This window comes from Lagopus muta, chromosome 2 (assembly GCF_023343835.1).
Source record: "Lagopus muta isolate bLagMut1 chromosome 2, bLagMut1 primary, whole genome shotgun sequence".
Lineage (NCBI taxonomy): Eukaryota > Metazoa > Chordata > Aves > Galliformes > Phasianidae > Lagopus > Lagopus muta.
The window spans coordinates 3,891,006-3,909,035 of NC_064434.1; the positions used below are offsets into that span (position 1 = coordinate 3,891,006).

An 18,030-nucleotide genomic window follows, 5' to 3' on the forward strand; every position below is an offset into this window, starting at 1 on the left:
GCAAATTCAGTAAGCACAGTCTTTATTCCATTATGCAATTTGATAATGAAGACTCTGGTTAGATCGGGACTCAGAACAGCCTTCTGAGATGTCCTTCTACCATTGCCATGGTAACTAGAAATGTAGTAACTGATGGTCACGGACCGTTTTGTTTTCATTTCCTTTAAGACAAAGTCACATAGAATCATAGAATCATAGAATCACCAAGGTTGAAAAAGACCTAAAAGCTCATCCAGTCCAACCGTTCACCTATTCCCAATAGCTCCTACTAAACCATGTCCCTCAACACAACATCCAGTCTTTCCTTGAACACCCCCAGGGTCGGTGATTCCACCACCTCCCTGGGCATCCATTGCAGTGCCTGACCACCCTTTCTGAAAAGTAATACTTCCTCATGTCCAGCCTGAATCTCCCCTGGCGTAGCTTGAAGCCATTCCCTCTGCTCCTATCACTGATGACACGAGAGAAGAGGCCGACCCCCAGCTCACTACAACCTCCCTTCAGGAAGTTATAGAGAGCAGTGAGGTCTCCCCTGAGCCTCCTCTTCTCCAGGCTGAACATTCCCAGCTCCTTCAGCCTCTCCTCATATGGCCTGTGTTCCAGACCCCTCACCAGCTTTGTTGCCCTCCTTTGAACACGTTCCAGGGCCTCAATGTCTTTCTTGCAGTGAGGGGCCCAAAACTGGACACAGTACTCAGTCACGATTGATACTGAGGGCAAAAATTGAGAAAAAATACCCAAATAATCCTCAGGTCAAATGTATGGAGAGATCCCACTGCAGGGAGCAGGGCGCTGGGTGCCCATGGGTGCATCTGGAGGAGGGGCATCACACCCACATGTCCAGGCTGGGGCTGGGAGGTGAAGCCCACTGGAGCATGGCCCCAGGCGCCAGGCACCTTTGGCAGTGGGTGCAGCAGGTCGGGGTGACATTGCACACACCAGAAAGCAAACACTGCCTCTTTGGAGATGGCTTTGGTGGCGTTCCTCCTCCTGCCATGCCGCTCATATCAGGAATACACCTCTAATTAACGTCTCTGTCTCTGTTTCTGGTGAGGATTGTTCTGTGTTCCTGGCGTGCCGAGATCTCATCTGGTCCCCTGGCACGAACATTTTCTTCACTGCTTTGCTCTTCTCTGGTGTTTCTCCACACACAGCTGGGTAACACTGCAGCTGGGAAGCGAGATGGAGCAGGGAGAGCTGGAAACTGATGATTCCAGACCACCACCTTCACAGTGCTCTGGTCTAGGCAAGCTGTACTGGAGTGCAGTAAGGACTCCAAAAGCCATAAATCATGTATGTGAACTTTTTCTGAAGAATAAACTGGAGAAAAACTCATTCTCTCCTCTCTTTCTCCTTTGCCCATTTTTCGTCTGTTTTAATCCCAACTGTCTGTCACCACATGCCCATGCCATCCCAGCTCTCTTGTTCATCCTTTGCTTCTCCCCTTTGCCTCTCTCTGTCCTATTCCAGTTTCCCACAAGCACTGTAGGGAAATAACTGCTCATTTCTGCAATTGGACATTTGTAAGTTTCTTAAATGAATAATGCTATTTATTTGAATTGAACTGAGAGCATCCTCTTTATTTTTTCTTGACAAGCAATTGTTTACCTTACAGATATGGAATGTATAAGTTCCTATAAATTCTTGAATTAGGAGAACCCCTTATTCATATTTGAATGGCAATGAACACCACTGCTCATTGCTAACGTTGGCTCAGCATGCAGAGCCACAGTGTTTGTGTGGATCCACCTCTTCTGGATGCAAAAGGAGCAGCTATGATTTCCTTCCCTGAGTTAAGGTACAAGGATTGGAAAGGTTGAGTCCAGATGAGTCTGCAAAGAGATAAAGGGAAGCAGTGCTGGGGGATGTTGAGGTGCTCCATCCCATGGAGAAACAAGAGCTGGAGAAAAGGCAGCAGAGGAGAGGAGAGAAGGAAGGTAGAACTACAGAGTATTGTGGGTGGGAAGGGACTCAGCATGATCATCAGATCCAACTCCCAGCTCCACGCAGGGCCTCTCACAGTGCAAACCCTTTGTCTGAGAGCACTGTCCAAATGCTCCCTCAGCTCAGGCAGGCTCAGTGCCATTGCATTGCCATTGGGGAGCCAAGAGAGGTGTGGTGAGCAGCAGGCCCTCCCCACAGCCCTCCTCTCTGCTCACACTCCCTATAAGTAGCAGGATGCCAGCGCTGCCCTCAGCAGCACCCAGCTCCTCTCCTCCAGCTCTCTCCAGCCTCGCTCACAGCCCAGCTCGCCTCCAGCCATGAGGTTCCTCTGCCTCGTCTTCGCTGTCCTCCTGCTGGTCTCCCTGGCCGCCCCAGGTAGGAGAGCACTGCATTGATGGAGAAGCCAGAGGGCAATGGGAGAGTGGAGGGATGAGGGTTGGGGCTGCTGGGGCTCCATTTTCCTTAGGGCACAGGACAGTGGGACTGGAGGCAGCACCTTGAGCCCCAAACACCCTGTGCTTCCCCTCGCAGGCTATGGGCAGGTCCTGAAGTACTGCCCGAAGATCGGCTACTGCTCCAGCAAGTGCTCCAAGGCAGAGGTCTGGGCCCGCTCCTCCGACTGCAAGGTGCACTGCTGCCTGCCTGCCAGCTGGAAGTGGAAATAAGGGCTGAGGAGGAGCCCCTGGGGGAGAGGAGGCGCTGCGGTGGCTTTGGGAGCAGCTTCTCCATGCTCTGAGCCACGTGTCATCCCCTCTGCTCAATAAAGAGAAAGAGAACAAAAAGATTCCTGTGTGTGTGCTGTGGTTGCTTGCTGTTGACCCCAGGCAGAGTATTAGTGTGGTTCCCTGAGCACACCCCAAAGACCCGTTAGCATCCTTTCTTGTTAGTATCCTTTCTCAGCGGTGGTTTTGCACACAATTGATAACAAAAGGGCTGAACGCATGGAGTTTTCCTCCCTGGGAGCAGCAGGAGAAGAACAGATTGCATCTCAGTCCAAAGCACGGGGACATGGAGCTGTCAGGCTGAGTGCAGTCTGTACTCATAGCAAAGCAATGACCCCTCAGGGCTTCTTCCAGTTCTCACCTCCCAACAAGGAGGAGATTGAAGGCTCCCAGATCTCCCATTTCTCTCTTTAGTGGCACGTAGAAGTCTCAGTGCCTCAGACACTTCCTTCTTCTTGCACGAGGATATCAGCTGCCATTAAAAATGAGTTTGATGTGCATCACTTCTCATCCATCTCTGCTGGGGTTCATCAGCAGGTTTATGAGCCAGCCTGGGTATAAGGAAGAAGTTATTTTCCATAAGGGCAGTGAGGCACTGGCACAGGTTGCACAGAGAGGCGGTGGTGCCCCATCCCTGCACACAGCCAAGGTCAGGCTGGATGGGCTCTGAGCACTGATGGAGCTGTGGGTGTCCCTGCTCAGTGCACAGAGTGGGACAGATGGCCTTGAAGGGTCCCTAACAACTCAAACCATCCTATGGCTCTATAATTTCTCATTTAACATCCATGGAGTGGCTTTTCTTTTTCTGGCCATATCCTGCCCTTCGTCTCTTCACTGAGCTTCCTGCTCTGACATGTTTGAAATAAAACGCTTATTTGGGGAGGCTTCTTTGCTTTTGTCAGGCACAATTTATTACCTTTTCTGTTTTCTGCATTTGGACACAGTTTCAACTTCTTCCTTTTAACAACCTTCCTCATCCCACTGTTTTACTGTGACCTTTTCTCTCTGCTCTTTCTCAGGGCTTTTATTTTAATAGGTGTCATACATTCTCTCTGAATCTCCAACACAGTGGCCTTAAATTGTTCCCGCAGTGCTTGCAAATAATCTATTTGCAAAGGTTTAACTCCTTTAGCTGTCCCTTTCGTCCTCTTTTCAACCTCCCCCCCTTTTTTATCTAGCTCTCTTATCACAGTTAAGCACAGAAATAGTGGCCTTTCCGTGTGGCTTGAGCCCGTAACTGCTCTTTCCTCCCTGCAAACACAGAAAAACTGTGCAGCAGTAATTTATCAGTGCTGACTTTCTAAGGCATAAATATTCATCTAATAATGGCTGAAATTTTAAATAAAGAGGGCATATCACTGGCACAGGTTGCCCAAGGAGGCTGTGGATGCCCCATCCCTGCAGGCATTCAAGGCCAGGCTGGATGTGGATCTGGGCAGCCTGGGCTGCTGGTTGGTGACCCTGCACACAGCAGGGGGTTGGAACTGGATGAGCGCTGTGGGCCTTTGCAACCCCCTCTGAAGGAATGGACAGATGTTGGAATGGCTGCACAGGGCGGTGATGGATCGTCATCCCTGGAGGTGCTCAAGAATTGTGCAGATGTTGTATTGAGGGACGTGGTTTGGTGGGGAAATACTGGTGGCAGGTGGATGGTTGGAATGGATGATCTTCGTAATGGATGGATGATCTTTTCCCAAGCTTGGTAATTCTGTGGTTCTATTCTGTGATATTTTAATGGGGTCTTCCTACTTCAACATCCGTGGTCCCACAATTGCATTGCAGTCACAGTGTCGATTTGGGCTGCCATGCCTTTCATCCATGCCAACACTAATTCATTTCTGGGCATAATCGACTCCCAGTCGTGGTCTGAGCATAGATTGTGAAATCTCTGTGTCAGATCCCAACTCCAGCAAGAACGAGTCACGTCTCCCACTGCACACCATCACACCCAAAGCACACAACAGGTAATGCACCATCAAGACGACGTTGTACAATGTGTGATGCTAACGTGGGTTACTATTTAAGATGTTTATTAATGACCTTCCTTACAAGAGACTGGTTGATCTTTTGTTCCCATCAGCTCTTGGCTTGCCCTCAGAGGGACCCATTGAGAGCCTCCTGGATGCTATTTGCAGAGGGGCATTTTGTTGCCCTTTTGGGAAGACAAGCATCACTCCCATACCACAGAGACAGCACTTTGGTGGCCAAAACGTTGCAATTACCATCCAGTGTCCCTTGGTCTCTGCTCCTTGCTTTTTTCTCCTGAGGACACATCAGTAGCATCTACAGGGCAGTAATACTGGGGAGAGCTCTCCTTCTCCTAACAGTGGAAATTTGGAATCAGTTATTGGTATCAGAAGCTTTCTTTGGCTGCAGAGTGCATTTTGAAGGCTGGAGATGCAGCAGAGCTAGAGACACTTCTTCAAAAACCCATTTTGCAGCTCACTCACTTTCACAGGGCTTTTTGCTTTCTTCATGTTATTATATTTTTCTCGGGGAATAATGGCAAAGAAACAGAGAAGGGTTCATTGCTGTTGTTGTTTGGGGTTTCCTCTTGCATGTTGTAATATCTGGTCATTTCAGCCTTGTATGGCTGTGTCATCTCAATGTCAGCACATGGTTCTTTCAGGCTTTTCCCTTTGTTTTCAGAACCTGTTGTCTGGGGCCAAGGGAAGCTCGGCAAACCACTGCTCCTTACTGGCTGCCAGGTGAGCAGGATGGGAGCAGCTCACAATGGCACACCGTGCACCAGTGCTGGAGCCTTTTGCTGTGTATGAAGGGCCCCATTGCTGATAACTTGTTCTACTTTCTGGAGGACTGGACAGCACTGTTGTCTGTCCCACAGGGCAGTCAGGAGTTGATCCTTTTTGGCACAAAGCATCTCACCCTCTGATACTGCTCCTTAGGCTCCTCTAGATGCAGAACCTGCAGCAGGTTTATTGTGTGACAGAGGGGTGGGGATGGGGGCACTGAAGAGCTGTGCAGCTTTTCTCCTGTTATTGGTGATCCCCAAGGGGCCACAGGATACTTGACCTCTGTTGATGGATATGGACATGCAGCTGTGGCCCATGGACACTTGGTGATGGATTGCATTGACGAGTCCCATGCTTTGTCCTGTGCCAGAGGCAGCTGCAGGATGTGAAACCTTGGTGCCTGCACTGGGTGAGGATGCTCTAGAGACAGCCCAGCAGTGGGATTTGGGGGTGCAGAGATGGCTGTTCACCCCAGCCTCTGCCTCTTTGGTGGGACCAAGATCCTTGGGCCAAGGGCTGAGTGGGACTGAAGGGGCCCTGGGGGCTGTTGTGTCTTCTCTAACTAAATTGTGATGGAGGAAAATGCAATAGCAGGCAATCCATTCAACTACTCCACGCTCTGCTTCAAAGCAGGGCTCCCAAAACCTCTTCCCACCCAGTGTGTCATTTTGCAGTCCCACCTCAGCTACCTGAGGTGTGTTATGCAGGGATGCTGCAGAGCCCCTCCTGGTGCACCTATCCAGAGGTGCATGAACCACACAGCACACAGAAATCACATCAACTCGTATTTATTTCAAAGCAAAAAAACACCATCTTGTCACTCAAGGAACACAGGGCTGGGAGCTCCTCTGCCAGAGCCTCTCCTGCTCCACTGCTGGATCTGCTGGCCATCATTTTCCCTTTTTGGGAGGGGGAAGGCAGCAGTACATCTTCTTGCAGGACTGGTGGAACGTCCACTCATCCTTTTTGTTGCATGCGGAGGCGCAGTACCCTTTGCAGGTGCCCTTGTGCTGCCCATAGCCTGTGGTGGGAGAGATGGAGACAGGAGATAACACGCAGGAGAGCAGAGCCCAAAAGTCAGGATTTATCATCTCCTTGCTGGCTCATAACACTGTGCTCATGTAGGGTAAGATGAGTGCTTTCTTTCCCCGTTGACCCTCCTGGACACTGGGCACTCAGCTCTACGCTGGTCTGAAGCAGAAGGGAGCAGAGGGTAGAAAGGAGGAGAGCTGCAGTGCCAGCACCATCACCTTCTGCCCAACTGCAAACTGGAGGGGAAAGACAGGAGGCACAGGGTGCTGTGGTCAGAGGGTGGAAGGGAAAGGAAGGGCAGAGGCTATAGCATGGAAAGGAGAAGATCAGGAGGTGCTTCCAGTACATCCCTTGTGACTGTGTGCCACTAAAACTCAGGGACCCAAGGAAAGCATTTGGGGGTGGTTCTGCTGGAGGCTGTGCACCCACCCGCACCCCCAGAGCCTGGGGACATTGTTGCTGGCTTACCTGGGGTGGCCAAGGAAAAGAGAAGGAGCACAGCAAAGAGCACGCAGAGCAGCTTCATGTCTGGAGGAGAGCGGAGATCTCAGCACACTCAGAGCAAAGCAGGTCTGGCACGGCTACAGTGGGCAGCTCTGGAGACCCTGGGTTTTATAGAGGGATTCCTGATATGAACGGCATGGCAGGAGGAGGAACGCCACCAAAGCCATCTCCAAAGAGGCAGTGTTTGCTTTCTGGTGTGTGCAATGTCACCCTGACCTGCTGCACCCACTGCCAAAGGTGCCTGGCGCCTGGGGCCATGCTCCAGTGGGCTTCACCTCCCAGCCCCAGCCTGGACATGGGGGTGTGATGCCCCTCCTCCAGATGCACCCATGGGCACCCAGCGCCCTGCTCTGTAAGGCTGGGGTGTCTAAACTGTGGATATTAGGAAACATTTCTTCTCCTACAGAGCGGTGATGCATTGGCACAGCTGCCCAGGGAGGTGGTGGGGTCACCGTCCCTGGTGGGGTTCGATGTGGGGCTGTGGCACTGAGGGATGTGGGCAGTGGGCACGGTGGGGGTGGGCTGGGGTTGCACCCGGAGACCTTTTCCAGCTGTGATGATTCTGTGATGCTATGATCACATCCATCACAGAGAATTGTTTTCAGGTTGCATTCATCCCTGCGCTGGCAAGGAGGTTCCTTGGGGGTCTTTCCCAACCTAGTGCTCCACAGCAATAGCCTGAGAGATGTTTAGATAGCTTTGTCTGAATGTCTCCCAAAAGGCTGATTAAATGAGATAAGCAGATACCTAAATGAAGCTAAGAAAATGGAATCACACACTGTATCTGGTCAGAAATCTGTTGTGAGTCCAGCACTATACTGCCCAAGGATTGTTGTGGTCATCTACAGAATCTATTGAATATATTCATAGATAAGAAGTTGAAAGGGACTTCAAAGCATTAAAGGACAGAATTAGCAATCCCATGGATCTTTTTGTGCCTAAGAAATAATAAAGCAAATACAGGGAAAGCTACCTTCTCTGTTCAAACAAGAGCAATTAGCTGGAGAATGCAAAACAAGGAACCTACAAAAAATATATATATATCAGATTGCAGTGGGTCATAGGCAGAAACGAAACAAAGGAGCAATGTCATGGTGCTGGGAGGACAGAACCAACTGTTCCACATGGATAAACAACAGGAGCTGGGTTTGTAAAAGGCATCCAGCCAGTCCACGTGCTGTAGTTCATTTCAGCAGGATAAGAGCTGAAGGCTGTTGAGAAAATGGCAGGAGATTGAGTAGATAGGGCCTGTAAGAGAAGACTGAAGCCAATAGAAAGATGAAGGCCAGGCTGGACAGGGCTCTGAGCACTGATGGAGCTGTGGGTATCCCTGTTCAGTGCAGGGAGTGGGAGAGATGGCCTTGAAGGGTCTCTTCCAACTCACACAATTCCTCAATTCTACAGTTCTATGACAAGTGCATGGGAAAGAGGGCAGGAACGTGTGTTTTCAATCAATAAAACTCTCCAGCCTGCAGTAACATGAAATCTGGGGACTTCTTCAAGAAGGATTTATATCTAACTTTCGAGTTTGCATTTAACTTTGTGAGTTTTTTAATTGTTTCATATGCTCGGTGTGAAAGAGGGCTTTTTTGGGGTAATTTCCTAATAAGTGCATGCTTTACCATTGCATCCTACCCAGCTTTTGAGTCATAAAATACTGGAGAACTGGTTGGTTTGTGGGGCAGGGATAATGAATAAAATGTCCGCAAATAGCAAGCTCACCCATGCGCTGGGTAAAGGAGTTAGCCCCAGTGCTCATCAGTGGGGTGAGGAGCAACAGAAGGGGTCACGTGGAATAGGAGGTTTGCCATAGTAGAGCTGTGTTGGTTCCTGTGACACTGGGGATGGACACACAGGCCCCAGGTCCTTCCCAAGCCAAGGCTGCTCACAGCAAGTCCTTTCTCACTGCAGCCAGCCTCTCATGGTGATGCGTCCAAACAATAGGGAGAGTTATCAGTACATCGTGGCCGTGGCTCAGCTCTGCTGCATCTCTGCCAGAGGCTGAGAAAGGCCCAAGCCCTGTGATATCAATCTCATTCTTCCCACAGATGTCCATCAGGTCCCTCTGACCCATCCCTGGAGGCATTCAAGGCCAGGCTGGATGTGGCTCTGGGCAGCCTGGGCGACCCTGCAATAGCAGGGGGTTGAAACCAGATGATTATGGTGGTCCTTTTCAACCCAGGCCGTTCTGTGATTCTGACACGTCGATCCCCCCAGTCCTGCTGCTGACAGTCCTTATTTCCTCGTGCTCTCTTCGGAGGCAGCGTGTTGAAATGGTGCCCTGATATTGAGCAACTGGACCCGGGGAAGGAGGAGGCTGCCAGCACACCTGGATGCATGCGGGAAGTTCTGGTGCTCGTTCCACAGCTGTGCGCCCGGCCACAAACAGCACAATCTTGGATGGATTCCCATGCCTCCCTAGCATCCTCCACTCGGCAGGGGAACGCTCTATAAATACTGGCAGCCACAGCTTCACTCCATACCACCTCTTCCCGTTGAGACCTCTGCAGCTCCTCTCTCTTCAGCCTCGCTCAGACCCCAGCTCACCTCCAGCCATGAGGTTCCTCTACCTCATCTTCTCCGTCTTCCTGCTGATCTCCCTGGCCACCCCAGGTAAGAGGGCAAATGGGGCAAGATGAGCTGATACAAACTGGGATTCGTTCATTTGAAGTGATTTAAACTCTCAAAAATATACGTATCACCATGGGAGGTGATTGCTATCACCAGGCCAGGTACATCAGCAATGGGCTGTGAAATAAGGACTAGCTCAGGCAGATTTGAGTGAGAATAACTTCAGTATTCAGTCTGGGAATGAGCCCAGGACAGACCATTTCTCAGTAAGTGTACAGATGTGGATGAACCTGTTGGGAGCTACCAGAGAATACTCATTCAAATTGATTTCTGTATCAAGGAGCAGTCCTGGGTGTATCTGATTTACTAATGTGGCACAGCTGTAGTTGTTAATGATTCTTTCTGTGACTTTGGTCCTTCTACAGAAGGCAAAAGGTGACTTTGGGCTAAGATTCCCAGGCCTTAGGAACCCCATTCAGATTTCACTCCTCATCCACATCTGCACCATCAGCTGGCCCTGTAGTCACCAGCAGCAGGGAGAGGGAGCTGCAGTTCGTTTCTTAAGCTTGTGTTCTTCAAGTTTCCTTCCAACTTCTCTGCTTGGGCCGTCATCCCTCTGAACAGTGCCTGTGCCTGGAGGTGGCACTGGAGGCAGCACCTTGAGCCCCAAACACCCTGTGCTTCCCCTCGCAGGCTATGGGCAGGTCCTGAAGTACTGCCCGAAGATCGGCTACTGCTCCAGCAAGTGCTCCAAGGCAGAGGTCTGGGCCCGCTCCTCCGACTGCAAGGTGCACTGCTGCCTGCCTGCCAGCTGGAAGTGGAAATAAGGGCTGAGGAGGAGCCCCTGGGGGAGAGGAGGCGCTGCAGTGGCTTTGGGAGCAGCTTCTCCATGCTCTGAGCCGCGTGTCATCCCCTCTGCTCAATAAAGAGAAAGAGAACAAAAAGATTCCTGTGTGTGTGCTGTGGTTGCTTGTGTCCCCGTGATTCCACACAGAGCGTTAGAAGGGTATTCCAAACTCAACCCAAAGGATGACAGCCACAGCCACTGGGAATAGCCAGCCAATGGCTTGGAGAGACCTCAGTGTGTGGTTTAACTCTCTCTAAATGAAAATCTTCTGGTCTGTGAGATGAATGACTCTCCCAGTTCCACAGACTGCGTTGAGCAGATGTCTGTCATCTGTCAAAGGACTGTAGACACCCAGAGCATCAAGATTCAAGTGTACTCATTTCAAAATCAATCCTACTCTGAATGAATAGCAAATGCTCCTGTAAGTCCTGCTCCCCAGGGCAGATAAACCCAACCTGCTCCCAGGCAGTGCTGGAGGGAATGGTACAAGGCAGTGCCAGCATTGTTTGGTTTGAAAGGTTCATTCCCTGCCAGGGAACACAACTTACAGTGACTGCTCGGGTTCAGTTGTGTCTTGGGGTGGAGGTGCTGTGGCTGCTATTTCTTTGCTTCTCTGCAAGAAGAAAGAAGGGAGCTTATAAGCAGGAGGAGGACTGACAGTTTACACTCCTATCATTATTAGTAATAGGAGAAGGGGGGAATAGCTTTAAACTGAAAGAGGAGAGATTGAGGTGAGATGTTAGGAAGAAACTCTTTGCTCAGAGGGCGGTGATGCCCTGGCACTGCTGCCCAGAGCTGTGGGTGCCCCATCCCTGGAGGTGCCCAAGGCCATGGATGGGCCCTGGGCAGCCTGAGCTGGAGGCACCCAGCCCATGGCAGGGGTTGGGGATGGATGGGCTTTAAGGTCCCTTCCAACCCAAGCCATCCTATGAAGTGACATGTAAATCACAAGCTGATGTAGATGTAAATGCTAAGACTCCTTTTCACTTTATAGTGGTAGAGATTCTAAGTAAGCAATAGAAGCAATGCTTTTGATCATCTCTGCACTTATTTCTTTGCTATATTCTACTCACTTATGTTTAAAACCCAACATTCAGAGGGTTTAGGAGAATAAGAAACTAGGACTGACTTGCTGATTAATTTATCTGCAGAGCGTGGCTTCCATATCCCTTGGATATACTGATGAGTAGGAGACACCTGGGGAATGGTGCTGGCTATCTGCATTCAGGCAAGTGAATTAAGCCACAGCTGATTAGCTTCAACTAGTGATCTTGCTTTCAGATAGAATCATAGAGTGGCTTGGGTTGGAAGGAAACGTACAGATCATGCAGTTCCAACTCTGTGCCGTGGGCAGGGACTCAGTATATGAGAGCCAAGCACTGTTTGACAGTAAAGAAGTGGGAGTGGTTGGAGTGTTAGCTAAATTAGAGATACACAGAGATCTTCTGCAGGAAAGTTATTTCAGCTTTATAACACCTTTCTTATCCACTGCCACGCTACTCTGCATCCAAGTAGAGGATCTATGTCCTGACATACTGTTGAGAATGCATATGGTGGCATTGGCCCATGGACTACCAGTCCTTCTCCAGAAGAACACTCTCATCCTTGTCATTCTGACACTCTCCATCACAGCCAAGCCACGGCCCCACACCCAGGGGCTGACTGTGCCAGCACTGCTCTGAACGAGTCTGCACAGCCCCACCTCACAGAACCACTGACAAATGGGTGCAGAGTGGGTGCCTCATTGTCAGATGGCCACTGGGTTGGAGTGACATAATATCCCACTGTGTAGCAAACAATATGTCCTTGGACAGCAGCAGAGTCACGCTCCTCCTTAACACTATCCTTTCTGTCAAGGAATGTGTATAAATATCAGCATTTCCAGCCTTATTTCTAGAAACGGATTCAGGCTCTCTCTGCAAGGCTGCATCCCAGTCCTGCTGTGGTCCTGGTGGCTGTCCAGTCATGAAGATCATCTACGTTGTGTTTGTTGTTTTTCTAATGGCCCTGATGGCCACCCCAGGTAAGGCGACAATATAAATGTATAAATGAATAAACCATAGAGGAATAAAGGCAAAAAAAAACCCAAACCCCCCAGACTTTTCCAGGAAAGCAGGTGTGGGTAGGGATATTCTGTAGAGATTTTCTTGACCAGGGTCCATTCCTAAATATCAATTTGGAGGTGGATGTTTATGGAGATTGTTTTCTGTGCGGAGGTGGAGTTTCTGTTCCAAGAGACCACGATGAGACAACAGATGCAGACTTAACCCTCTTCCTTTCTTTTCTACAGGAAAAAGCCAGTCAAAAAAGTGCTGCGGTAGGTGTTGTTCCAGGATGTGCACTAAAAGAGAGAAGGAGGAGCATACTGAAGACTGTAGGAGCCCATATTGCTGCCTGACACACAGGAAAAAGAAGTAGAGCAGAGACTTTTGGTGATGGGACAAAGAGGGAAACGGTGATGTTTGCAGTAATTCCTTCTCGTTTCGTGGCAATGAAGATTGGTCCTCTCATTAAAAAGAGCAGCTCTTACTCTGAAGCATGTTATGCTGTTTATTGTCTTCCAAAAACTCGTGTGCAGGGCATCAGGATAGATGGGGTAAGTCCTATCAGATAAATCCATGTTTGTAAGTGGAGATATGGTCAAACACAGGAACTGCATTTTCCCATATCAGCCCCATCACGACAGGAGTCATACTTGAGCTCCTTAGCAGTCTGTTCATGTGAGGTTGTGCTGAAAGCTCTGGTGTCCAGGCTTGTAGGTGGCCCATAAGCCATCTTTGGCTTGTGGGACCAAAGACTCCTACATAAGTTTCTCTTCTTCTGGCCTAGACAATCTGAATCAACAGCTGAGACACGATCCTATGAAGATTACAGTTTCTGTTCCCAAACACCTTTCCAATTTCTTCAGAAAATGTCTTCAATATATAAGAAAGCTTATGGGCTTCTGAGATTTTGTAGCTCCAACTCTCACACCTTTGCATGGCCAATACATTGGAAACCAACTCTGCAAAAGATCTGTATCCCATGATGCTTCCTCCCATTCTTCCTCCACTATTTGTCAATAGAGATAACAAGAGTCTTATGAAGGGCTATTAACTACTGAACAAACTGCTGTTCCAGTACAGCAGCAAATTCCTGTTAAAGCCTTTGTTTTGGACTGCAGTAGAGCCTTGATCCTGTACCCTCTGTACAGATGAGCGAAGCTCTCACCCATTAAATGGTACAAGAACAGGACTGGAATGAGGGTATGGAATAGCTGCTACCACATTGTGAAATGCCTGTGCTGTGCTGGGGAATTGAGCAAGAGAAGAGAGATACAATCTGCCACATCTCAGACAGCAGACTGAACCCAGTCAGGGGTGGGGAAGTATGAAAATGGTGCTTCACCTTCTGTATCTACACACTGCCACCTCAATGAAGTGTTGTCCCTGAATGGACTTCACTTTCTCTCATCAGCAGTCTTGTGTCATTAGCCCCCGTGTTCTCCAGATTAGGGTGTCCCTCTTTGCATGAAGGAGGAAACAGCTCATGGCATTCCTGCTGAATCAAAAGGAAACTCTTCCCAAGAAGACAGTGTGGGGAACTTTCTTGCCAGCTGCTCATCCTTGGCCAAGGCAGTAACAATGCTAGCATATCATCATTTCTTTTTTGCCTTCATTTCTTCTTAGTCTGCATTCCTGTGGCCGTGGTAATTGCTTTGAGGAAGGGAGGAACATCGCTCAGGATGCTGGGAGTGGGAATCAGGCCTGCTGCATGCACCCAGCTTGCTGGTGCTTGCTTCCAGCATGCCAAAATGTACAGCAGACAATGATAATCTTTTAGCAACCATGGAGACATCCTGGGTCAACAAAGCCTACTGTAGATCTAACTTGGATGCAGGTGTTAGCAATGCTCTTCCTCTTTATCTGAGATGCATGAAGTCAGAAATACCCAAAGATGCTTACAAAGGCAATTTGCAAGCTATTTCCAGCTTGGCCAGTGTTGGTGCAAAGCATCCCAGCAGCCTTCATCACATCCTGACCACCAGCAGGCCATGTGTGAGGCCAACCACAGCCACTGCTAGCTCCTTAGGCTTTCATGTTGATCTTTGCTGCGGCTATAGCATTTAATTGCCTGGGAGAACTTAGGAGCAATCTCTTGCAAGAAGTTATTTGGTTCAGGTTGGATATTAGGAACAACTTCTTGTCTGAAAGCACTGACACAGGCTGCTCAGGGAGGTGATGGACTCACTGTCCCTGGAGGTGTTAAGAAAAACCTTGGGGATGTGGCACTGAGGGACGTCAGCAGGCAGTATGGGTGGTAGGTGGATGGTTGGACTCGGTGATTTCAGAGATCCTTTCCAACCTAACTATTCTAGGATTTGGGATGTAGAATGGGAAAGAGGCCACAGCAGCTGAGCTGCCTTGTTTCTCTAAGGCTGGTAAACTCATACAAATGGAGTTGGGGAAATTCGGCTGAAGATTTTGTATTTACTTTCTATTTGGGTCATTCAGTAGATTTCCATAGGCTGCAAATGTTATCTTCATCATCAGAGGGTGGTGGGCATGGCACAGGGCTCCCAGGGCTCCCAGGGCCTGAGGTGCCAGAGCTCAGGGAGCATTGGGATGCTGCTCTGAGCCATAGGGTTTGGGTTTGGGTGGTGCTGTATGGGGACAGGGGTTGTCTTTGTGATCCATGTGGGTCCCTTCCAACTCTGGATATCCTATGATTCTATGAAATGTTGCAGCAGCAACCTTAGATGCTGGGTCTGCAAGCTCAGAGGAACTTGGATCACACACAACCAGGAGCCAAACCCCAACTCTTCTCCCAGGAGGAGGCAGGAGTGATAACTTCTCACAAGCAGATTCCAAGACTAGCAAAACACCAAGAGCAGGGCCAGAGACGTGGATTTAAAAGCCCTCTGCAGCTTTTGGGCTCTGTGTCCCATGGGCTGTGGCAGCTGCAGTGTTGGAGTCGAGGTAGGACACGTACCTAAGGCTCGGAGTCCAGCCAGCTGGCGAGGAGGAAGATTTGGGGAAGGCTGCCATCTTTTGGATGACTGCAAAATAACGGAGCCTGCTCAGGAAACGCTGCTCACGATCCCGAGTTGATGCCCCAGCCTTCTTTTTGGAGGTACTGATGTGGGCGATTGAAGATGTTCTTGCTCTTCTCTTGCCTCCCACAGACTGATCCAGAGCTTTATTTTAGGGCAAATAGGATACGACCCGAAAAAGATACGGGGCTCCCTATCCTTGCAGCTAGGTGGTCTCACTGCCTCCCTTCACTCTTCCACCAAAATCTTCCAGCAGGCTGCAATTGCCGCACAGTCTCTCAGCCCCTGGTATGGAAGCTGTGACACCAGTCACCTTGGTTCTACACTCAACATAAGTTGCCCCCTGGGTCCTTTCCATCACTCTCTCGTCAAAAAGCCTTACAAAGTCCCAGCTGCTCCATGGCCTCAAATGCGTCAGAGCACCTGCCCTCCTGGTGGCCCACTTTCCTGCAGATTAAACATTTGTCTAATGGCCATAAGCTGCTTAAATATGTCTTGGGCAAAGCCCCTTATGAACTCTCCCAGAACGAATGGATCCCTGCTGGGACCACTGCCATGCCCCCACGCTGATGTGTTTCTTAGGGATTGTGTCATTTTTTCTCTCCCTTTTGTGCATCCAGTCTGCTTATCTGCTTTCCATGGGCAGGAAGGAGGGAAGGATTTGCTGCCTCGTGGACAAGGGAGATGACCTGCAAGGTGTCATGCCCATATGGCCAGACATCCCTTTCCCATCTTTCCCTGTCTCTTCTGTATATCATATCATAGAATCACAGAATCATAGAATCATAGAATCATAGAGTCATAGAATCACAGAATGGTTGGGTTGGAAGGGACCTCAAGCATCGTGAAGCTCCAACCCCCTGCCACATGCAGGGCCACCAACCTCCACATTTCACAGCAGCCCAGGCTGCCCAGGGCCCCATCCAACCTGGCCTTGAACACCTCCAGGGATGGACGGGGCATCACAGCCTCTCTGGGCAGCTGTTCCAGCACCTCACCACTCTCTAGGTAAAGAAATTCCCCGTGATAACCAACCTAAATATTCTTCCTTCAACTTAAAGCCATTTCCCCTTGTCCTGCTGTTATCTATTATTTCAAAGAGTTGAAGAGTATATCTCAATGTAAGCATCTTTTTCTGATCTCACATTGCCTTCATCTAGTAAACTAACACCCAAATGTTTTGCCCTGTCAATGCATGAGTGTAATTCGTATTTTTTTTTGCTTAGATTCTTGGGCAAAGAAATATCTGACAAATCACACAACATATCTGACAAAATATCCATTGCTTCCAAGATTTTACACCTCCACAAGTTTGGCAGCTCTACTTCTCCATTGCTTGACCTCTCCTGCCATCTCAGACCAAGCCAAGATCTTCAGCCCAGCCCCTCAACAGCATCAAATGCAAATAAAATAGAGTGCCCCCAACCCAAATCCTTAAAGCAGTCAGTTTGGCAGAATCAAGCTGACAGATGCTAGGAATGTCTAGCCAAGCCAGTAAGTGTTGGGATTTTTTACTAAACTTGTTAGCTTGATGACTTTAACCTGTTTCCCAAACATTGTCCCCATTTGCATGACATAGACCACTCCCCCTCTTGTGCATCCCTGCTTTTTTATCTACAGTGAAGCCAAATGCTGTCCCTAAGATCTAAACAATGATACATCTCACCATGCTCTGACTATCCAGCAAATTAATAATGGAAAAGATCCAGTGCAGAACCGAGAGCACTGAAAACAAAGCAAGGAATTCAAGTAACAATCCATGCTCTAAAATCAAGGAGATTCATGAAGGGCTTATGCTATTAGTGCAGAACAACGGGACGTGCACATCATGTGATGCTAAGCTATGGCTCCTAAGCCGTGGCTCCTTGAGGATTAGAAAAGGAGAGTGTGTGCTGGGGGGGAAGGGGTTGGAATGGAAGAACAGGGAATAGCTTAGGATTGTTGGGTTTTAGATATCATGGGGGCTGGTGGCTGTGATTGCCTTTGGGAGAGCGAGGCCTGGTAGGAAGGAAGCAACTATGAGTGGCACAGAAAGGTGAAAGTGAGGGTTATGGCAAGGTGATGCTATTGGCAGGAAATGTATTCTGCTTTTCAGCTAGGATGTGAGGCTCCCCCCTCTTCTGCAGGGAGTTCCAGGGGGTTGCACTCTACCAAATAGTAGTGGTGGGGCTCAGCCCCTCGGCTTCCATCACTCATCGCACTGCAAGGGCTGGGCAAGAGCAGGTAAGGCTGGAGGACAAAGCACAGTCACATAAGGAAGAGGTTAAGAAGGCAAGGATGGCCAGCAAACACAGGAGGATACAGTGGAAGGGATTCCAGGGGCCATCACTTGGCAGCAGACAGGGAAACAAGAGTAAGGGAAAGGCAGGAGGCAATGGCATTGGGTGGTGAAATACAGAGAATAAGGAGAGAGAGTTAGAATATTAATACAAGCTAAGCTGGATCTGGAACGTTAGACTTAAGGCTTAGACCTGATGTGGGAAATAAGAGCAAGGCAGAAGAGAGCAAGGGAAACATAACTCTTTACTAATGCATTGGAGGTGCATTTACAGATGCATTGGAGGTGAAAAATGAGACCAAAGACCAGAAAAGGGGAGGTCTGGGTAACCAAGGATATGTGATGTC

The 18,030-nt window shown here is 49.2% G+C and overlaps 1 protein-coding gene across 1 annotated transcript in view; it reads right to left on the reverse strand.

Moving 5' to 3' along the window:
* Positions 1-232: 232 nt before the first annotated feature.
* LOC125689819 (uncharacterized) overlaps positions 233-18,030 on the reverse strand; it is a 259,018-nt gene continuing 241,220 nt past the window's right edge. The window contains exon 2 of the mRNA XM_048937492.1: positions 233-249. The gene's annotated coding sequence lies outside the window, so the exon portion shown is untranslated. The remainder of the gene's footprint in view (positions 250-18,030) is intronic.